This window comes from Balaenoptera physalus (genome assembly GCF_965194825.1).
Source record: "Balaenoptera physalus genome assembly, chromosome: 12".
NCBI lineage: Eukaryota > Metazoa > Chordata > Mammalia > Artiodactyla > Balaenopteridae > Balaenoptera > Balaenoptera physalus.
The window spans coordinates 59,606,492-59,630,757 of record NC_138897.1 but is presented as its reverse complement, the minus strand read 5'-3'; the positions used below and the strand labels follow the sequence as shown (position 1 = coordinate 59,630,757).

At 39.7% G+C, this 24,266-nt stretch overlaps 2 long non-coding RNA genes across 2 annotated transcripts in view; one reads left to right on the top strand and one right to left on the bottom strand.

Annotated features, from left to right (window-relative positions):
- Positions 1-233: 233 nt before the first annotated feature.
- LOC309640285 lies at positions 234-11,069 on the bottom strand. The gene is made up of 2 exons (XR_014252162.1): positions 1,845-11,069; positions 234-1,533 (listed from the first exon to the last, which is right to left on the bottom strand). It is a non-coding gene; the product is annotated as an uncharacterized lncRNA (long non-coding RNA).
- A 370-nt stretch (positions 11,070-11,439) lies between these two features.
- The window catches only part of LOC309640279, a 47,503-nt gene continuing 34,676 nt past the window's right edge, over positions 11,440-24,266 (top strand). The window contains exon 1 of the long non-coding RNA XR_014252157.1: positions 11,440-23,480. This is a non-coding gene — a long non-coding RNA (uncharacterized lncRNA). The remainder of the gene's footprint in view (positions 23,481-24,266) is intronic.

Genomic DNA, 24,266 nt, shown 5'->3' with positions numbered 1-24,266 from the left:
ACAGGAATCAACTTATAACTTATTAATAAATATCACTGTTCTTTACAAGGAACAATCCCTTTACAAGGAATTTTTTAGCAGTTCTATTTTCATGGTACTCCTCCCCCCACTGAGGTCATTACTCCCCATGGTTTCTTCTATTCTCATCCTTGGGGTTCCCCATACCCCCGCCTCTTCAGATGGCAGAGGAATTTAGGAATGTTCCTGTTATTTTACTAAACAGAACAGCTTCATTTTCTTTTTTCATTTTTTTTTTGGCCTTGCCTCAGGGCTTGTGGGATCTTAATTCCCCAACCAGGGATCGAACCCATGCCCCCTGCAGTGGAAGTGCAGAGCCCTAACCACTGGAACTCCAGGGAAGTCCCCTTCATTTTCCTTTCTTCAACCTCCACCAATCTAGGACCTCCATGACCAAAAACTCACTAAGATTATTCCTAAAGAAAAGAGCTGCCTGCCTTTAAAATAAATGCTGCTATTCCCTATGATATGGATGTTCAGCCACAATTTCATCTTTTAAAGCAAATTTTCTTTCTATTAAATATGTATCTAGTAAATACCCAAAAAAATCCATTCATAAAAGATTCCAGTGTGCTTCAATTTAAAATATTAGCTAACAGTTTAAAATTTATCATATACACATTTTTCGAGTTTGCACTTGGTAACACAAATTAATGTGTATACAAGAATTAATAGCTTTCCTATGTCCCAACAATAAGTGGTAGAAAATAAAATGGAAACTATCCCACTAAAAGTAACTAATAACTAATAATAAAATTATAAAATACCTAAGAATAGTCTTAGCAAAAAATGCAGAGGAGCTATACTAATAAGCTCAAAACTTTAGTGAGGGTATAATTATTTAAACCTGAATAAAAGAGAGATAAGCCACAATACGTGAATTGGAAATCTATGTATATGATAAAGATGACATTTCAAGTCAGAGGAAATAATAAAATAGTCCATTAATGGTTCTTTAACAACCTACTAACTATTTTAGAATGAAAGATTATATTCCTAATACACACCATATTCCAAAATAGGTTCCAGTCATATAGAAATATTTTTAAATAAATTATTAGAACGAAATGTAGAATAACTAGGGAGTTCCCTGGTGGTCCAGTGGTTAGGATTAGGGGCTTTCACTGCCGTGGCCCAGGTTCAATCCCTGGTGGGGGAACTGAGATCCCACAAGCCATGCGGGGCAGCAAAAAAAAAAAAAAAAATGTAGAATAACTATATAAACTTGGAGCATGGAAGTCTTTTCTCAATATGACAGCAGATGCAATAACCACAAAGGAAGAAGTAAGTAAATTTGACTATCTCAAATGATTTTGTAACTCAAAAACATCATTATCAAAGTCAAAATATAAATAATAAACTGGGGAAATATCGTTTCTATATAAAGAGACCTTACCAAAAATAAACAGCTCAGGACAAAATTGGCCAAAGGATATAGAACAGACAGTTCACAAAACAAGAAAAGCAACTAGTCAATAATACATGGAAAAGTTTTCAATAGTTAAAAATGCTGGGCTTCCCTGGTGGCGCAGTGGTTGAGAGTCTGCCTGCTAATGCAGGGGACACGGGTTCGAGCCCTGGTCTGGGAAGATCCCACATGCCACGGATCGACTAGGCCTGTGAGCCATAACTACTGAGCCTGCGCGTCTGGAGCCTGTGCTCCGCAACAAGAGAGGCCGCGATAATGAGAGGTCCGCGCACCGCGATGAAGAGTGGCCCCCGCTTGCCACAGCTAGAGGAAGCCCTTGCACAGAAATGAAGACCCAACACAGCCAAAAATAAAATAAATAAATAAATAATTAATTAATTAAAAAAAAAATGCTCACTGCCATTGCTTAGTGTTACTATGGCAGGGAATCATTGGAGAGATGGACATCTCATGCTTTATTGGGGGGGATTATAAATTGAGAGAAACTCATGAAAAATGAGAATTTGGCAGCATGTATCAAAAGCCCTTACAGCAATTCTATCAGAATTTAATACAGAAATCTATCAGAAAGAAATTTGTTGACAACAGCACAAAGTTAAACATGCAAGAATGTTCATTGCAGCAATGTTTATGAGAATGGAGAAATTCCAAACTGTCCCTAACAACAGGAGATTAAATAAATAAATTATGGCACCTTCTGACAATGGGATGCCATGCAACCATTGAAATTATTTTGAAGAGCTTTATTAATTTGAACTTAAAATGTTCATGGTATATTGCTAAGAGGGAAAAGGGCAACAAAAATGTTAGGATGTGATTTCGTTTTCATGAAATGAGTAAGCATATGCACATATTTGCAAGGAAATATATCTAGAACGATATCACCAAAAGAGAAAAAAATTGTGTTGCACAGACTTTATGATGACAACAGTGAAAATGAAAACGACAACACTCATTCAGGGTTCCACCATTTTGTCAAAACAAAGTCATTTCATTCTCCATATTCTCTTTGATTTGTCTTATAAGCAAACAAAATTTGATGGAGTTATCATACCCAATGACAAAAATTCCTTAGGATGCAATTGTGTCAGAAAGAGGGAAAAACCACTAAGAAAATGCGTAAAAGGATGGAAAGATGGAAAGATGAATGGATGGAAAGATGGATGGATGAATGGACGGATGGATAGACGGACATTCACCTATAGATAAGCAGGCCAACTTAACCTTTTAGAATCATACTTCATAGTAAGGAGAAGTCACTGTCAATGTCACAATTTCCATGGAGTGTTACCAAGACTCAGAAGTGTGACTGGGAGAGAGCAAAGCAAGCTGTCACCCTCCGGAGCACAATTTCACAGAGCAAAGGCTTGTCTACCATTTTTTCAAGAAAAATATATTGACAGGGCTATTGTTCAAACTATGACAGAAAAATCAGTAGAGGAAGCCATGTGAAAGCAAGACCAAGAGACCCCAGAGAAATTAGTCAAAGGGCAGCACGTTGTCCCTCTGTTCTCCTCCCACCAACCCGTCCAGCCTCTCCCCCAAGCTGGCTCTCCAAGAGGCTGGCACCAGGCTGGGCAAGCCTCTGCGAGGACCACCTTCATGGGAAACTACTCTGCTGCTTTCACATCAGGATGTGGCACAAATGACCCGTCATGTCCTTCACAGCCCTCGTCAGTGTAATCTTACATCTTTTTTGTGTGATTGTTTAATTAGTGTCTGTCTCTGCAGCCAAACCATAAACGACTGAAGACCAGAATCCACCTCTGTTTGCACACCTTTGTGTCCCCAGCCTGGCGCCTGGCACAGACCGCCTCTCAATATTTTTTAAGTGGATGAGTGAATGAAAAGCGAGCGAACCTGGATTTGGACTAGTATCCCTTACTTTTCTAGCCTTAACCTCTTTGTCTAAAAATAAGGATTCGCCGGGAGTTCCCTGGTGGTCCAGGGGTAAGAATTCTGTGCTTTCACTGCTCTGGCCTGGGTTCAATCTCGGGTTAGGGAACTGAGATCCCGCAAGCTGAGTGGCACCGCCAAAAAAAAGAAAAAAAAAAAAAAGGATTTGCCTGTGACGTAAGATTATGGTAAGGATTAAAATTAAATAAGATGGGTCCGGGGCTTCCCTGGTGGCGCAGTGGTTGGGAGTCTGCCTGCCGGCGCAGGGGACACGGTTTTGAGCCCTGGTCCGGGAGGATCCCGCATGCCGCGGAGCGGCTAGGCCCGCGAGGCACAACTGCTGAGGCCCGCGAGGCACAACTGCTGAGGCCCGCGAGGCACAACTGCTGAGGCCCGCGCTCCGCAGCGAGGGAGGCCGCCGCGGTGAGGGGCCTGCGCGCCTCGGCGGGGAGTGGCCCCCGCTCGCCGCGGCTGGAGAGGGCCCGCGCGCGGCGACGAGGACCTGATGCAGCCAAAAATAAATAAATAAATAAATTTATTTATTTTAAAAAAAGATGGGTCCACAGCTACCACAGTAGATTCTTCATACATACAAATTCTCACCTGGTTTCTCCTCTCTGAGTTCTAGTTGGAGCTCCACAACCTATCAGATATGTAACTAAACTCCTCAAGATTTAATTTTTCATCTGTAAAATAAGGGATTAGATAGACGATCTTTAAAACCATGTCCACCCCTAACATTTTCTGATTCAAGAGGATCACCCCGAAAATTTTCCCTGGGAGAAGGGCTCACAAAACATTCTGGTTGTAAGAACCGGATGTAGCACTTAGAAGGAGCCCAAGTTGTGGAAGTAATACTGAAAATATTAATAAAGGACAATGTCAAACTTCAAACATTCTATTTGGGGGGTGGAAAGAGGAGTCAGTTGCCAGAATATATGCATCTCAAGCAAAGGGTCATCACTGAAATCAGATTACTCATCAACAAGGAGTAGGGTATTATAAATGTAATATTCCAATTGCATCAAAACCGTCCTTGTAAAAAAACTTTTGTCCTCCTCCATTCAGCTACGAGCGTTGCCTGTGTCATCCAATGCACCATGGCATTTGTTCATTGAACCGTTGTCCTTCTCAGGAGATGGTTTTTCACCCCAACAAAAATAACTATGAATCACTGGTTCTATGAATATTTTCTCCCTTGTCTTGTTCACAGTTTGAATGAGCGATTTCAGTGTATTTCTTGCATTAGCAAAAGTTGCCATTAACCTGAAATGATCTGTATTGCAAATGCAAATTGTTGCCTTTTAATTTCAAATTTAGGGTAACCATGCAGTTCTAATTAGGAATTCATAATTCTCTTAGAGGAAGGATATGAATAATAACAAGAGGAAAAAAGAAGTTTCACAGAGAATAGAAAGCCTATTGATATTTAAAGTTTTTTTTTTCAGATTCAACTGTCTATGTGACTTGAAAACTAAGAGAAAAATATTCCCTTAGTACTTAGTATTTCCCTTCGTATTTAATATTATTTAGTGTTTAGTATTAGCTTTTCTATGGCATCTATGATCAAAGTGGTCAAAGAATTTTACATGTTTCCAGGTTTCCATAAAGAAAAGAAGCATTTAACACAGACACACAATGTCTTTTTCTGTTTCCTCTGTTAAAGGATTATTTTTTTTCTCTAAAAATCTCCATACAATCTAATCTAACATTCAGTTTTTCCTGTGAAGTGTCTACAGATAGTAATTTTCGTATCTACTGCTATGTTCTCTCAGAGAATCTTGTATTTCTCCACTTAGCTCAGTTACCACACATTCTTGGAATTGCTTGCCCACCTCACTGTCTGACCAGAAAAATGTAGTCTCCTTGAAGGCAGAGCCCATTACTGGTTCCCTCAATAAATAAACAAATTATTTAAAAGAAAATTAGTAAGTTAATTTAAACAGAATATATATGTGTAAAATATATCATGCCCCTAGAAGAAAAACTCATATAACTCTGTAATGTCAGACTTATGATTCAAAAATTCTAATGTGATTTTGGGTTTTTTTCAGCTTTATTGAGATACTATTGTCATATAATATATGTAAGTTTAAGGTATAGAGTGTGATGATCTGATACAAGTACATATTGTAAAATAATTACCACAATAAGGTTAGTTAACACCTCCATCCCCTCACATAACTACCTTGTGTGTGTGGTGATAAGTTTTAAGATCTACTCTCTTAACAACTTTCAAGTATATGATACAATATTGTAATTATAGTCACCATGCTGTACATCACATCCCCAGAACATCTTCATCTTACAGCTGGAAGTTTGTACCCTTTGACCAACATCTTCCTGTTTCCCGCCCCGCCACCCCGCCCCCAGCCCCGGCAACCACCATTCCAACTCCCTACTCCTTTGAGTTCAGCTTTTTTAGATTCCACATATGGGTGAAAACATACAGTCCTTGTCTTTCTCTGTTTGACTTCGTAATGTAATTTTACATGTAGCAAATAGAAGGCCAGCAGTTTCCAAAACATTTAGAGCAAAGATAAAGCACTGAGCTAATATCATTATAGATAATTCCATTACCTCCTCAACCAAAACTTCAAAGTTTTCCTTCCATATCTTGGAATTCCAGTAATGAACATCCCTTCTGACATTCAACAAGAGTAGTATTCACATATACACCATATTATAAACATTCACATGCCTTTACAGTAAACTGCAATCAAATTAAATGGCTGTCAGGAGCTCATACTTTGCAACTGCTTAAAATCAAATAATCACAGACCGTTAGAATCTGAAGGGAGCTTTGTGGTCTCCAGTCCTGATTTCTTCTGTTGCAACTGAGAACAGGTGAGACAAGTAGATGCCTCACCAGCTACCTTCTCGCTTCTCCTTCAGAACCCACAGTGCCACTCCCACCACCAGCTCTTTATTTTTCCAGTCAGCCATCAAAAGCCTTCAGCCTCAGGAAAATTTTAATCATCCAATGGAAAACATAAATTAATGTAAAATGTAGGGGTGGGGAGAGATAAATTAGGAGTTTAGGATTAACATATACACACTACTATATATAAAATAGGTAAACAACAAGGACCTACTGTATAGCACAGGGAACTATACTAAATATCTTATAATAACCTATAGTGGAAAAAAATATATATATATGAATCACTTTGCTGTACACTTGAAACTAACACAACATTGTAAATTAACTATACTTCAATTTTTAAAATAAATAAAAAAGAAAAAATGTAAAATTTTACTTATAATCTTGACAGACTCTGAATTTTGCCCTTATATTTCCTTTCCAATTTTTCAAAACAAAACACCCCTGCCTTTAGACTGTGAAACAATGCTTTTTTAATAAAGTTTTTTTTTTCTTAATGTGGACCGTCTTTAAAGTCTTTATTGACTCACTGTTACAATATTGTTTCTGTTTCATGTTTTGGCTTTTTGGCCGGGAGGCATGCAGGATCTTAGCTCCCCGACCAGGGATCAAACCTGTACCCCCTGCATTGGAAGGCAAGGTCTCAATCACTGGACAACCAGGGAAGTCCCATGGTTTGTTGATATAACAAATCACAGCCTTAACGAAAGCTTAACAGAAAATTCCTTTTCCAGATATATATCCTGTAAGGACCACCTCTGCTTGGGTTAATCTGATCGCTCTGGGGCACAAACATCAGTGATCAGGGTTCTCTCCACAGAAATCCTAGCAGCCCTGAAGTGCAGCGAGCCTCGGCCTTCTAGCACTTACGGCGCAGCACCGCCACCTAGTGCTCCTTCTGAGGAACTTGCTCTCTGCCAAAACCACCGCCCTTGGCCTTTCTGGGTTGGCGAACTATTTTTACGAGCATAGCGATCAAGATAGGGTCCTGAAACGACTTCTACATCATTACAGGAAATACTCTGGTTCACAGATCACAATCCAGCAAGCAAATAGGAACCATCTATCATAAAGGCGACGGAAACCACAAGCAATTCAGAGCAGGATCCTCAGTCTTCATTATCTTTCACTTTATTTATTTATTTTTAAATATTTATTTATTTGGCTGCACCAGGTCATAGTTGCAGCATGCAGGATCTTCGTTGCGGCATGCGGAATCTAGTTCCCTGACCAGGGATAGAACCAGCGACCCCTGCATTGGGAGCGCGGCATCTTAACCACTGGACCACCAGGGAAGTCCCCATATCTTTCGCTTTAAATAAATATCTCAGTTATTTAAATTGCTCTTTTTTTTCCCCCAACTGCTGTCTGAGTAAAAGAAGGCAAAACTGGAATTGACAGCAGCGATTTGAAGTGCACTATTTCACAGAAACCCTCAATGAGACAGAAAGAAGAATGCAAAAATGAAACAGAAAAATATAACATGTATGTGTTTACCGAAGTTAGTGTCTTGAGCCAAGGGAGCACTTGATTATCTCTGACTATAGTTAGGAAAGAGAGAAAATCAGATTTTTTCCCCCAGGTTTACTTGGCTGTTAATGGAATCCTAACTTTGAACATGAACGCCCTTGTTCTTGTGCTTTGTGTTTACTTGGGCTCATGTTCTTTTGATGTAAGGCAAAATGACATATTTTAAAAGTGAATATCCTCCCTCTTAAGGACTGATTGATTATTGAGGGATCAAGCCTGAAGCAGACTTCGAGGGATGACTGGTCCCAAGTCCACAGCCAACCATCTTTGCTTTTACACGCCTTATCTTCTGGGTAGTATATGCATTCTATTCCACATAAAAGAAGTTTGTGCTTCTCTAAGGGGTGATTTCCCCCTGAGAAAGACTGTAAAGATAACTTACTTGATTAAGGTAAGAGCAAATTTGGTCATTTCAGACAGAAAGATAATAGAACTGCTTGAGTTAGTACCTTAAGGGGGACTCATTAATAAGAAGGAAATCCAATGAGTCGTGTCTGGGTTTAAATAACAAAAACCACAGGTGTAAGCAACACTGCTGCAATCAGAGGGTCTCCCGTTTTCCCTGTGTGTATGACTCCACAAATAATTGCCAACAATTATTTAATTACACCCAGATGCCTTGTGTTGAAAGTCACCTTGGGTTTTCAGAAACTGGAAGATTATGAAACCAGATCTGAATCCCACAAGAGGAGACAGTCTGAGAAACTCCTTTGCACAACCTGGGCTAATTCATTATTTCTGCATTTCATGAAGGAACACAGAGTTCCCTGTGGGCCTGGGTAGCCTTGTTCAGAGTGAGAGTCCCCAAGCTGCTCGCCCTTATTCCATCTGGAAAGGGGTAGGGCAGAAACACAAAGCATTGCCTGAACTATAAATGTCACTTAATGGTCAGGCAGCCAAGAAAAGGTGAAAAAAATTCAATTTTGGGGGGGCAGTGCAGAGGTTTCTCCTATAATGTGAACAGCCAATTCTAGGAAATTTTTCTGCAGTTAGGCGCCAACCCAGAAACCGAAAATGGCTACCAAAACAGGAGTGCCAAGAAAGGAAGGGTTTTGTTTTTATCGCAATCTTCCTCTCCCACTTTTCTTATTCACAAAATTAGCCGGTAGCTCTGACCTGTAGGAAATTAACTAGCGTCAAAGCAGCCTCTAGTCAGGAAGACCCTGCTTCTTTTCACGGCCTCAAATCGGGACATTTGCTGCTGTTTCCTTCAGGAGAAAGGGGGAAGGACATTTAACGTCTCAAAGGAATTTCAAAGGTAATACCCTCTTTCTGAACATTTTCCCCGACTTAATTAGAACCACCATAGAAGCAGGGGAACTCTCTTTGATTAGAGAAATCACCAATTTCAGAATAAAAATTAGAAAACAGCCTCCATGTTACTACTTCTCAAATGCACCCAAATATGATCATCTTGGGGGCTCATCATTCCTTTTTCTCATTATTACTTTTTTTTTCAATAATGACAATTTGTAAGAATATACATTTTGCTTTCAGGTGGAACTCAACTATTTCCATTTTGAAGTTTTAAATGCTTCATGAGCCTTTTTATTTTCCCTTTGATTTCCCTGGTGCCATAATGAAATGCCAGACTGCCTTTGTTGGGCAGCTTTGCTAGAAGAGGCTCTGATGAAAGACAAGAAGAGAGGGCTGAGAAGGGGAGGCCCTCAGGCACGTGGGCACATGGCCTAAAGCACATCCTACTTTTTATTCAAATGCTGTGGCCCATGTGCTTTTGCTGTCAGGTCTCCAGTCTTGCCATCTGGGTGCTTATTATCATTGGGAAGGAAAAGCAAATCCCGTGTCAAGCAGTTGAATCTTCATAAAAACAGTCTGGGGTCTCTTTTATATAGCAAGCCAATGATCTTTGTTGCTAAGGATACCTTTTCACAACAAATATGTAAAGCAGAGAGACTTTGACAAAAGGTTAGAGATGCTGAATAGGATTTTACATCAGGCTGCCTGTTTCTTATTGTTTTTCTTACACCTGAGTGTGGTTTTTTTAAATGGTATAATGCTTTTTAACACAACATTGTAAATCAAGTATACTCCAATAAAATTTAAAAATAATAATAATAAATGGTATAATGCTTTTAGATGGCATAACAAGCCCAGGTAGCACAGAAATAATTCCAGCAATCTAAGAAATCAGTCTTAATAAAAATCATATTTTGTGGCCTAACCTGCAAAACTGTAATTACTACAACTAGTTCTAGAATTTTTTTGAATTTGTACACTGTTAAAGGTGAAGTAGAAACTGGAACTGAATCAACCAGAATGACTGCCTGAAAAGTTAACATTCACTAAATATCTACTAACTTTAGCTTCATTTCTGCTACCTATTATGGCCCAAGAGATAATGCCACACAAAATGAAAAGGAGGGGAGGAGAGAGAAAATTATTATTATGCTAATTCTCTTTATAGATATGTTAGTTTCTTGAACTATATCTGAAGAAACTAATCCTTGAAAAGCCTAAAATGTCAAAACAAAAGAGTAATAAGCTACAGATGGTCCAGAGCATGCTCCTGCACTGAGAACATCTATGTGAAGGATAACAGGCATGAGAAAAATAAACGAAAAAACAAGTAACTCATGAATTTCATGTATTAGGTAGAAGATTCATCAAGAAACATGCTGACTGAACAGCATGTCGCCAGTACAAAACAGAAAAAGCAATTCTTCAAGAGTTTTAGAGGAGGGTTCTTTAGAGAACATGGCATCTGATCTCCTCTCTTTTTTTTTCAGTTTTATTGAGATATATTTGACATACAGCACTGTATTAAAGGGTACAGCATAATGATTTGACTTACATATATTGTGAAATGATTACCACAGTAAGTTTAGTTAACATTCATCATTTCATACAGATACAAAAAAAAAAGAAAAAGAAAAAAAAAATTTTTTTTTTTCTTGTGATGAGAACTCTTAGGATCTATTAACAACTTTCAAATATACCATAACTACAGTCATCATGTTGCACATTACATCCCTGGTACTTATTTATCTTATAACTGAAAGTTTGTACCTTTTGACCACCTTTATCCAATTCCCCCTCCATCAACCCCTACCCCCATCTCTGGGAACCACACATCTGCAGATCCCCTCTTGTATAAATGGAAGCTGGGGTTCAGAAGATGAAGAGGCTTCCCTAAGAGTCCAAGTAGTTGAGCACAGCAGACCTGAATCCATTCTCTTTCTATTTCACATCAATATCAATGCCCCACACAGCTCTCTCTCCCCAGTGGGCCACACACAGGGTTTTTGTGCAGTTTTTTGAGGCAGAAGGTACTTTTTATAAAAATTGAGCCAACATTTAAAAACTAGAAGATCTCCAGGGGTTGGGGGGAGGGGAGAGTGATGAATAGGTGGAACACAGAGGAATTTTACGGCAGTGGACATACTCTGTATGATACTAGAACGGTGGGTACATGTCATTAGACATTTGTCCTAATCCAAAGAATGTACAACCCAAGAGTGAACCCTGATGTAAACTTTGGGTGATAATGATGTGTCAGTGTAAGTCCATCAGTTGTAACAAATGTACCATCTGGTGAGGGATGTTGATAATGAGGGAGTGGGGACAGTGGGTACATGGGAATCTCTATACCTTCCAGTCAATTTTCATTGTGAACCTATAACTGCTTCTAAAAGAATGAAAAATAAAAAAATAAAAAAAATTAGAAGATCTCATGCAAAACAGAGCACAGGTTTCTGCTTCTATTAAGAATGAGGAGATCTGAGAAGACATACAGATGGCCAACAGGCACATGAAAAGATGCTCAACATCACTAATCATCAGAGAAACGCAAATCAAACCACAAAGAGATACCATCTCACACCTGTTAGAAGATGACAAGAGATAAGTGCTGGGGACAATGTGGGGAAAAGAAAACCCTTGTGCACTGTTGGTAGGAATGTAAATTAGGAAACAGTATGGAGAGTCCTTAAAAAATTAAAAATAGAACTACCATATGATCCAGCAAATCCACTTCGGGTATTTATCCAAAGGAAACAAAATCACTATCTCAAAAAAATATCTGCACCCCCAAGTTCATTACAATGTTATTTATAATAGGCAAGAAATAGAAGAAATATATATATTATTCAGCTATTTAAAAAAAAAAAGAGGTAAATCCTGCCATTTGTGACAACATGGATGAAACTTAAGGGTATTATACTAAGTGAAATAAGTCAGACAGAGAAAGACAAACACTATATGATCTCAGGTGTATGTAGAATCTTAAAAAAAAAAAAAGATACAGAGAACAGACGTGGTTGTTGCCAGAGACAGGAAGTGGGCAGTGGGCAAAATGGGTGAAGGAGGTCAAAAGGTACATATTTCCAGTTATAAGACAAATAAGTTCTGGGGGTGTAATGTACAGCACGGTGACTATAATTAACAATATTGTATATTTGAAAGTTGCAGGTGGGAGGTTGAGTGAAATAAGATCAAGAGGTAGAAACTTTTAGTTATAAAATAAATAAGTCATAGGGATGTAATATACAGAATAGAGAATATAGTCAATAATATTGTGATAACTTTGTGTGGTGACAGATGGTTACTGGATTTATCGTGGTCATCAACTCACAATGTACATGAATGTTGAATCATGATGTTACACAGCTGAAATGAATATAATGTGTGTCAACTATACTTCAATTTAAAAAAGCCAGTTGCTAAGGGTGTAAAAATTAAAAGTTCTCATCACAAGGAAAAGATTTGTAACTATGTGAGGTGATTTATGTTAACTAAATTATTGTGGCAATCATTTCTCAATAAACACATAAATCAAATCCTTTTTAAAAATGAGAAGATATGGGGGCTTCCCTGGTGGTGCAGTGGTTAAGAATCCACCTGCCAATGCAGCGGACATGGGTTCAAGCCCTGGTCCAGGAAGATCCCACGTGCCACAGAGCAGCTAAGCCCGTGTGCCACAACTACTGAGCCTGCACTCTAGAGCCCGCGTGCCACAACTACTGAACCCGTGTGCCACAACTACTGAAGCCCACGCACCTAGAGAAGCCACAGCAATGAGAAGCCCGCACACCGCAAGGAAGAGTAGCCCCCGTTCGCCGCAACTAGAGAAAGCCTGCGCGCAGCAACAAAGACCCAACGCAGCCAAAAATAAACAAACAAAAAGTAGATAAATTTATTTTAAAAAATAATCTTTTAAAATAAAAAAAAAAAAGAGAAGATCTGGTAGCAGCGAGCAGCAAGCTGACAGAGCTGTGACTACCAAGAACTAGAACTAAACTAAACCAACTAATCTAAACTAACTAGAACTAAACTATAACTTAGTTTTTAAATTTTTTCAGCAAAATCATTCCACCTGAAAGTATCCCACCTGATTGATGTGTTGAGGTGAAATCTATTCAAATTATGTTTAATCCCCCCAGAAATGAATCCTCTATGATTTGTTTTTAAGATGGAATGTTAGTAAATTGCATTTTCAACATGCGCATTGGGTAATATTATCATATCATAGGATCCAAGGTTGAGTATGTTTTCTTTCTTCTAAAGCTTACTGACGAATTTTGTTTTTCATAAAGACCAGCGACTCATGGCTTCACTATGAGCTAGGCATGGTATCTGCAGTTGGTTCTATACTTACAGCTACTTAGAATAAAAGATAGAACAGAATTTTATTATTTATTATATACCATATGTATCACCAAAACTGGCTTTTAAGTTCTTGATGACACTGGTTCATATTCTTTCAAATTGAGAAATAATCTTTACAATCATTTCTTTTCATTTCCACAGTTAGTTCATTTATAAATTCTTAAAAGGATGGAACCAGTTCAGTCCCTAAAAGTTTCCTGAGTTTTTTTCTAAATTGCTACTTTCAGCCAAACACAAGATGTTTCCTCTTTAACAAACCATCCTGATAAGCTCTCTGGGCAAATACAGGAAGCTTGGCATTTAGTTCAATCTCTCTATATGAGGGATAATGCTCTAAGTTATGAAAATGAAGGTGTTCTCACTTAACATAGGATGAATTGTTCTACCTGATCCTTACTACCATTGTATTACTCACAATATTAAATCTCACTTTGAAAAACTGTGTTCATTAAATTAATAAGTGAGAAAATGAATCACCAAAAAATGTTAATCTAATGCATAATTTATGGTATAACAAATAAATTGAACACTCCCTGTACCTCGGGTACACGAATCTCAAACACAAAAATCAGCAAATCTTTCTTCTTTTAACTCAGGTTCATAGTTGAAGTAATAATAATGGGGATTCTGTGCCTAGCTTTTGCCCAAAAGTGCTCACCCGAAAGAATACAGAAATTACTTTTCCCATTAAAAGTTCTATAAAGGATGATTTCTCTTCCTTCTTCCAGGCATAATTAAAAATAACAAATTTAAATTTTTATAAAATGACTCAGAAATCTAATTTGCCAAAGACTCTAAAGAGAATGAAGACATATTCAACTTTGAAGGAGGAAACCTAATGAAAAGTTATTCATCTGTGTAATTAATAGGGCAACCAACTGTCAGACACAAGATGTGTCATTAGCTCCAGCTGTCAGTCCCACCCTGAAAAGAAGGCGCAGGGCTCCTTGGCTTTGTCCTGATCCTCCATGACTTCTCGGGGGCGGCAGGGGGGTTCTTCCCAATTACTCTTACTATTACTTTCCTTTCTGTTCAAGACAACCCTTTCCCAAAGGGCCCAGAGGGTAACAAATAGGAAAGTCCAATGTGAAATTCCTCAAGTTCTAAATACAAATGTGTTTATGGAATAGACAGAAAACCTATGGTGGGTTAACCAGTGAGAAGAAATGTTATGACAAGTAGAATTGTAAGATGGTCCCCAAGATTCCTGCTCCCCATTGTACACATCCCCCTTGAGTGTGGATGTGACTTGTGACTATGGTAAGATAGTTACTCCCATGATTATATTACATCACATGGCAGAAGGATTTTGCAGATATAATTAAGTTCCCTCATCAGTTGATGTTGAGTTAATCAAAAGGGGACTCTTCCTGGGTGGGCCTGACCTAATCAGATGGGCACTTCCTTTGGGAAGAGATTCAGAGGATGAGAGAGATTCTTCTACTGATCTCACAGGAGCAAACTGCCATGCTGGGGAGAGGACCACATGGCAGGGAAGGCAGGTTACCTCTAGGATATGAGAAGTTTGCCCAGTTGGCCAACAGCAAGTAGCAAATTAATCAAACCCAAAGAGGGGGTCATGGGAACCTTCGATTTATAGCCTTTAGGTCAGAAGCACAGGTGACAACCTGGACTTGCCACTGGCATCTAAAAGGGGGTGGGGGAGGGAATTCCCCAGTGGTCCAGTGGGTTGGACTTTGCACTTTCACTGCCAAGGGCCTGGGTTCGATCCTTCATGGGGGAAACAAGATCCCCCAAGCCATGTGGTGTGGCCAAAAAAAAAGGGGGGATGGGGGAGAAGTCTTGTAGGACTGAGCCCTTAACCTGTGGGGTCTGACTCTATCCCCAGGTAGATAGTGTCAGAATGGAGTTAAATTGTAGGATACCCAGCTAGTGTCACAGAGAGTTGCTTGGTGGGAAGAAACCCACACATCGGGTGTCAGAACTGTTGTGAGTTTGCTAGTAAAGTGAGAGTAAAAGAGACACAGGAGGAAGAACTGAGTTTCCTAACTCAGCTCCTTACCCACAGAAAGTGTAAGATTATAAATTTGTGTTGTTTAAGCTGCTAAGTTTGTGGTAATTTGTTATGCAGCAACAGAAAACTAATACACTCTAATCCTTATAATAATCCATGTACTATTAATATTCCCACTTTACAGACAAGAAAAATGAGGCACAGAAAGATTAATAACTTGCCCAAGGTTACACAAGTGGTAGTGGGATTTAAATTTCAGCAGTCTGGAATGAGAGCCTACCCACATCCACCCACATCACTCATCACCCTGATCAAAATCTCCAGGTCTTTATCTACCAAGACCCCCTCCAGTGGATGCCTCGAGGCTCAAATGCTACAAAACAAACTCCCAAAAAAACAAACTCCCAAAAAGTTATAAATAAAATCAAAAGACACTCCATAGAGTGGTAGGAGACGGAAATACCTGTAATTAATATAACTTACCAATGATTAGTATCTAGAACATATTAAGAAATTCTACAAATCAAAAGCAAAAAAAACAAAAAAAGAGAGAGAGAGAGACAAATAATCCAATAGAAAAATGAACAGAGGGAATTCCCTGGTGGTCCAGTGGTTAGGACTCGGCGCTTTCACTGCCGTGACCCAGGTTCAATCCCTGGTCAGGGAACTAACATCCCACAAGCCGCGGGGCATGACCACAAAAAAAAAAAAAAGAAAGAAAAAAAAATGAACAGGCAATTGGCAGAAAGGGAAAGTCAAATAGACAATGAACATATGACATGGTGCTGGGCCTTGCTACTACTCACACAAATTTCAACAATGATGAAGACCTAAGTATTGGTAAGAATGTGAAACAAGGACTCTCATGTTCTGCCTGAGGGAGTATAATTCCTACAACCACTTTGGAGAGTGATTTTGGAACATCTCGTAAAACTGAATATAAGAATGTCTTCTGAACCAGAAATTCCACTTTAACGTATATAGAGAAACTCTAGCCTATGTGCCTAAGAAGAAATATGAAAGAACATTCACTTCAGTCCGATTTGTATTAAGAAAGAAAATTAAGTGTCCACCAACAGAATGGTAAGTAATTAAGCAGTAAACACACAGTTTTTCCATCTCTAAATATGCTCTATCTCTCCATTTATTTAGGTCTTCTTCAGATTTTTCAATAAAGTTTGCATTTGGTCCTGTAATCTAAGTTTAACTGATACCAGTCTTTTATGCCATGATATCTTTCTTTTAAATTGAAGTATAGCTGATTTACAATGTTGTGTTAATTTCTGCTGTATAGCAAAGTGACTCAGTTATACATATATATATACATTCTTTTTTATATTCTTTTCCATTATGGTTTATCCCAGGACATTGAATACAGTTCCCTGTGCTATACAGTTGGACCTTGTCCATCCATTCTATATGTAATAGTTTGCATCTACTAACCCCAAACTCCAGTCCATCCCTCCCCTCCCCTTGGCAATCACAAGTCTGTTCTCTATATGCCATGATATCTTTTTTCTTTTTCTTTTTTTTTTTTTGGAGTAAAATTGCTTTACAATGTTGTGTTACTTTCTACTGTACAATGAAGTGAATCAGCTATATGTATACCTATATCCCCTCTCTCGGATCTCCCTCCCACACCCCCATCCCACTCATCTAGGTCATCACAGAGCACTGAGCTGAGCTCCCTGTGCTATAACAGCAGGTTCCCACTAGCTATTTTACACATGGTAGTGTATTTTTGTCAAACCTAATCTCCCAATTCATCCCACCCTCCCCTCCCCACCCTGTGTCCACATGTCCGTTCTCTACGTCTACATCTCTATTCCTGCCCTACAAATACGTTCATCTGTACCATCTTTCTAGATTCCACATATATGCGTTAATATATGATATTTGTTTTTCTCTTTCTGGCTTACTTCACTCTGTATGACAGACTCTAGGTCCATCCACATCTCTACAAATGACCCAGTTTCATTCCTTTTTATGGCTGAGTAATATTCCATTGTACATGGTATCTTAATTCTTAAATTTTAAATGTTGGTTTATCTCTTGATGAACTGAGTTATATGTCCAAGTAATTTCTTTTTAATACAAGTGTTTTACCAGGATTTTTGCATGTATAATAACATCTTCCTTTAATCTTCCCAAACAAACAGCAATCTGGCCAAGCATAAAATTCTCTAACTGCACACTTTTCTCTACAAGGAGTGTTGGCAATGATCTGTTTTCTTCTGGTGCTCGTAGAGGTCTAAGCCTATGTTTTGCTCCCTTTAAACAACCTGTTTTTATCTGCCTGTACAGTATTGCTTCTCGATCCATGTTGAAAGGGTAAAATTGCTCTGAAGCACTGGCCGTGAAGAGGTGCTGTGGCTCTGTTAGGAGAGCACACAGGTCCTGGAACCAAAGAGCGGAAGTAGTTCCTGTCCCTGCAATGTTAGGCTCTCCTGGACCACAGGAACACTTCTCCTAGGAAACCAAGCAAGAGTTCCACTGAACCTAAAGCTTTGACTGCATTTGGGGCTTCTCCTGCTAGTGGATCAGAAAGCAGAGTGGAGTTAGTCTGCTGGTGGGGTTAATTGACCCAGAGAGCATGAGGAAATAAGATTGCTGCTACATAATCAAGGCGGGGAAGAATATGTCTGGAACTCAGGGATTCACCAGGCTACCACTTGTTTCCATATACAACAACCATGCCTGGCAAGAACACAGGAGCTAAGGGCTCAGACCCCTCCAGGTAAAGGTCTGGATTTCCCCCTGGGCAAACAACCTAGACCAGCAGAAAGATGAGCCACAGGTGAGGGGAATCTAGAATAGGTAGCAGGTGAGAAAGGTGGTGAATGTTTGTTGCAGTTTGGGGACTAACTACAGCAGAGGAAGCTACAGTATGAGCTTCCAACCAGCCTGTATAAGTCTATCTTTTAGAAATTTTGACTGGCCAGCCTAGAGCAAGCTTGAACCCATGACTGACAGGGGATGGTGCACAGATATACCCCAGGCTCCTTGCCCTTCATTCTATACCATCTCTCAGTTCCCCAGGCTGGAGTAACCACATTTATCAACTTAATTTTCTTCTGTTTCACGGCCCCACCCACTACCAGTATTTCCTGGAATTATTTTCCACATCCACCACTTACCTGTCCCGGTTCTTCTTCTGGAGAAATTCACACGAAGACACTTGAGCAGATTTACTATGAAGCTCATGAAGCATCAGCATCAGAACTCCCTACTTTCATGGATGATGTTGGGGTTTTTCTGGAGTAATGAATACTCCAACTTTGTATAACTTCACAAAACCTGGATCCACTCCTGATTATTTGATATTCCATATATACTATTCATTTGTTTGTTTATTATTATTTGTCTTCCTTCACTACAGTTTAAGCACCAATTAGGCAGGAATTTTAGCTCATTTGTTCACTGCTGAATCCCTAGTACCTTTATCAGTGCCGAGCACATAGTAGATGCTAATAATTTTTGTGGAATAGATAAGCGAGTATACCCCAAATGAACCGAACCCTTTCCTGTTTCTATCTCACTGCATCTGCTCTTTCCTCTAATTAGAATCCCTTCTGCTCCCCCAGCAGCTACTCACTCAAGACCCATCTCATATGTCCAAGAGTTGCGTGGGTGGAAATGCAGACATGAATTTAGGGAAGGATTTGTATCTGCCCCAAATGCTTAGTTCTCTCTCCAGGTATGAGTTCCCCTATGTATCTATTTTAATTTTTCATTTAAAAATTTTCAAACAGACGGAAAATAGAAACAGCACAATAACCATATATCCGCCATTTAAATACAGCTGTTAATCTTTTGCCATATCACTTCACCGATATATATTTTTATTTAAATGTATATATTTAAATATAGAATTAATGTAAAACAACTTACTACACCTCATGATCTGTGGATCAGCTGGGTGTTTCCTCCGCTGGTCTCACCCGAGCTCACTCCCGAAGAACTCACTCACCTAGAAGGTCGGCCAGGCTCCCAAAGGTTCAAGGTGGACTTGTTCCCAGGTGCAGCGGTTGGTGCTGGCTTTTGGCTGAGCCCCTCAGTTCTCCTCCAGGACAGTCTCAGGGTTAGTATCAGTAGGAGAAGGGGAAAGCTGCAAGGCTCACAGAACGTCACATCTGCCATAGTCCTTTCTTAATCCGTTTTATTGAGGTACAATTTATGTACTGTAAAATCCACTCATTATAAGTGGACGTTTCAATGATTTTTAGTAAACGTACACGGTTGCGCAAACCATCACCACAATCCAGTTTTAGAACACTTTTTCCACCCCCAAAAGCTCCCTTATGACCATATGCAGTAAATCTTCATTTCTATCCTCGGCCCATGACAACGACTAATCTACCCAACGTCTCTCTAGATTTGCCTTTTCTGGACATTTCATATCGATAGAATCATACAATATGCGGTCTTATGCATCTAGCCTTTTATCCTTAGCATAAGGTTTTTGATGTTCATCCATGTTATAACATGTATCAATAGTTTGTTTCTTTTATGGCTGAGTAATATTCCATTGTATGGATAGATCACATTTTGTTTATCCACTTATCAGTTGATGGACATTTAGATTGTTTCCAGTTTTTGGCTTTTGTTAATAATGCTGCTATGAACATTGACATAAAAGTCCTTGTGTGGATATATATTTTCTCTTGGGTAGAAGACACCCAGGAGAGGGATTGCTGGATCACAGAGCAAATTTACATTTAACTTGTTAACTGTTTCCAAAGTGGCTGCACTTTTACATGCCTAAAAATAATCACTGTTGATCTAGTTTCTGTACCTTCTCCCATCTCTTTTAAGTATTTATTTATTTATTTTGGCCACGCTGCACAGCTTGCTGGATCTTAGTTCCCTGACCAGGGATTGAACCAAGGCCCTCAGTGAAAGTGCGGAGTCCTAACCACTGGACCTCCAGGGAATTCCCTCTCCCATCTCTTTTAATCTAGAACTGACTCTATCTCCCCAATTATTTTCATTGTACAATCTCCCACATTCTATTTTTGACTTCGTTTCTTCATGATGTTGTTTAATTTCTCTATCCCTTCTATTTCCAGGAACTGGAAGTAAGACCTACAGACTTGATTACATTCAAGTTAACATACTTGGCAAGTGGTAATATGTACATCATATTGCATCTCATCAGGAGGCACGTAATGCCTGATTGTCCTACTATTACTGATTGTAAAATTGATCACTGGGTTGCGGTGGTGAAAGCCAGACCTCTCCATTTTAGGTATTTTTGCCCTTGGCAGTTAGCAAGTAATCCGTAGGGTAATTCTATGCCTATTACCAAAAAAATTAAGTGGGAGAGGGTGTTTTAGATAACTTACAAATATTAAGACACAAGCTGACAATTAAAATTTTTAATGTAATTTTTAAGGAACAATATGTATACTTAGCATCTGGAATTAATTAAGCAATATAGTCAAGTACTCATTTGGCCATGAGTTTTCTGGGAACCAAAACAATAAAGCAAAGATATTTCGTATGAAGTCTCACTTCCAAATAGAATAAGGCACATGAATTCTTCCATAAAGGTGAACTAGACTCCAGCAGGAATGTCTCAAAGGGATTCTTATATAAATACACTGAAAAATATAATGGATAATTATTCATATACTGTAAAAGCCTGGACGTTTGTATACCTTGACTGAAGAACCAGCCTTCTGTATCTGAAAAGGAAGTTTTCCTCCATTGGGACTTCCCCAGTGGTCCAGTGGTTAGGACTCTGTGCTTTCACTGCCGAGAGTACAGGTTCGATCCCTGGTTGGGGAATTAAGATCTCACAAGCCATGGGGCGAGGCCAAAAAAAAAGTCTTCCCCCCTCAAACATCCAATTTTGTGAAACAGACCTTAAACAGTGAGAAAAAGGGACACCTGTCATTTCTGCAAGAGCAATTAAAGCAGCCCTAGAAATTAGTAAAATGACAGATTAGCCTAACAGCATTGTTTTGTTACTCCTATAAAGATATTTTTAAAGGAACTGTGATTACACACACACACTCACACACACACACACACACACACACACACACACTCTCTCTCTCAAGAACATTATCCTCTGATTACCTAAGATAATACAGTCCAATAACTTGGAGACCCTGGAAGAACAGATAAACACAATTCCCACAAATCTTTTTTCATATTCTTCCTTTCTCTTTCTCTCTCTTATCAGATGTCACAAGCAAACTCTGGCAAGGGCTGAACTGCAATCAATTCGTAGTGATAAATAACTAAAATGCCAGTCTTCTGTGTTGCTGAATGGAGGAAAATACATATGCTTTAGATCCCAGACATGCAGATGGCACAGTTGAAAGTGTTGGGAAAATTTAGGAACCTGATTCACATTCTTGCCAGAGACAGAGCAGCCTACATTCCTAGGGAAGCTACCAGGAACCATGTATTTTTTTCTCAAAATACAGCTTTGGATTGTAAAGAAAAAATTGTTGCTTGCCATTCCAGTTCTACAGGGATCAAGCCATTAGTCACTGCAGTCACCCACAGACAGTGCATCCTGAGGGGAATTCAGGATGGAGAAAAACAGGAAGCATTCTGCGCTTTGAATATACCGGTCCCTAGATAAGATACTTATCTAAGGAAAAATTTCAATGACCCCAGATTCTTGCATCTTCCCACACTTAGAAAAACACTAAAAGCATTAATCTGAGATGTCTGCTCTTTGGGATTAGCAGTCATCTTTTTATGCTTGACTCTATGTTTTTCGCAGCAAAAAAATTCATCTGTAACCTGGCTCCTCCCTCACCTCTTCAGAGAAGTTCCTCAGAGCTAATTGAGAGCCTGTGTCCCGAGCTATAGTCCTCAGTAAGGTCCCTGAATAAAACTTAATTCACAACTTTTGCATCATGTGTTCTCATTTCAGTCAACAGGATCTACTCATGAACTCAATAAAAAAGTCCTTTGTTGATAAATCTGTATCATAAAACATGGAAGAAATTGCTTTGTCTTTTTATTTTTTTATTATTTATTTTATTTTTGGCTGCGTTGGGTGCTGCAAGCAGGCTTTTCTCTACTTGCGGGAGAGTGGGGGCTACTCTTGGTTGTGGTGCGCAGGCTTTTCATTGCCACGGCTTCTCTTGTTGGGCAGCACAGGCTCTAGAGCGCAGGCTCAGTAGTTGTAGCGCACGGGTTTAGTTGCTCCGGGGCATGTGGGATCTTCGCGGACCAGGGCTCAAACCCGTGTCCCCTGCATTGGCAGGCGGATTCTTAACCACTGCGCCACCAGGGAAGCCCAGCTTTGGCTTTTAATTTTAAAATGTTTAATGTCTTTGGACTACAGAAAACAGAATTCCAACTCTTGTATCTAGTAGCCCTGGACAAGTTACTAATGTTTCAAAGTTTCTCCTTCCACATCAGGAACAAGACCTATCAGAGTTGTTTTGAGGAAAGAAAATAATGTAAATAAAAGTGCTGAGAACAGTGTAGGCACTTCATAGACATAGCAGCTACTACTGCGACTGAACGTGCTCAAGGTTCAGCTGCCCCTCTGTGCAGCCCTCCTCCACCTCCCCCCAGCTCCTTTCCCAGGCTGACTGACGCAGGCGCAGTGGGAAGGAACACAGAAGGAAAGACAGTGGTTCTTTGTTAATAGCAAAGCAAGCCTGTTAACATAAATTCTCTTAAAAGCAGGTCTGGAGAAAGGCTTAGGCCTGAGGGTAGAGTGCAGCTTGCGACCGCTTTCCCCCTACATAGCTGCCCGTTTCACCTGCAAATCCAAGGGTAGATGGAACTACTGCGGCGCCAGGAAAGGCCAGTTGGAAACGCCTGCATTCCAGGTGCCAGAGCAACCTGCAGAACAGCACGAGATCCATCACTTTCAGCTGCCCCTGGCCCCGCTCCTGACCTTCGCCTTTTAGCCTGGGGCTCGGGCAGCAACTCCTACAGTAGGAAGTGAAGCAGGAAGGGTGAGCTCAAGCACGTAACCCCACCCGCTAGGAAAACCTGCCTCAGTGGGATCCGAGGCTCACGCTCAAACTGGTCGCGCCTCATCCCAGGAATGGGTGGGACCCGGCTGTGCCTGATTCTCCAAAACCGGCCAGGGTGGCGAGGAAGCGGAGGTTTCCTGTCTGGGAGAGGCGGTGGAAATCTAGGTAGGTGGAGAAGAGATTTATCCAAGTGGTCCCTCTGACCATTAAATCATTTCTGAGGACCTCACAGCCCCCGGGTTCTCAGTATATCTGTGTCCTAGTGGGTTTATCACAATGATTTGGTAGTGGAATGTGTTAAGTCTTTGGGAACGGAAATAATTAGTACAGTTCTCTCCAAGGTTGAGTCTTGTTTCATAAACACAAAAACTGTGGTAAAGTTTTCCATTCCTCAAGGAGAGTACCAATGGCATTTGGGGAGGGATGATATTTGGTTGTGCTGGAATCCATACTTGACAGAGCATTTAGCATCCCTCATCCCAAGACACTAAATGCCAGTTGTACCTCCCATGCATTGTGACAACCATAAAGGGCCGCCGTATGGTTCCAAATGTCCCTTGGAGGGAACCCCACACCTGTCTGAGTCGTTGGCTGATGGTCAGATGGTCTTGCTGATAACAGTTAATCAACAGTTATCATTCCTTCTTTTAACCCATTAGTTTGTGATAAACAAGCCAAATGCTTCCATGATATTTGTCTACTTGTCAGAGAGAATAAATTCCATTTATATAATAGTTTTACATATTTAGATAAGGTAAGGCACTTAGTGTAGTGCTTAGTAAATTATGAGTACTCAACAAATAGCTACAATTTTCAGCTTTTTTATTATTAAACATTAGTTAAAAGGAAAATCAAAAGAAGCAGTATTTTATACCATTTTGAACTTTAATTTCACCTGAGAGGAATTATAATACCTTTTCCGGTTCCTACATTAGCACTCTGTTCTCCCCA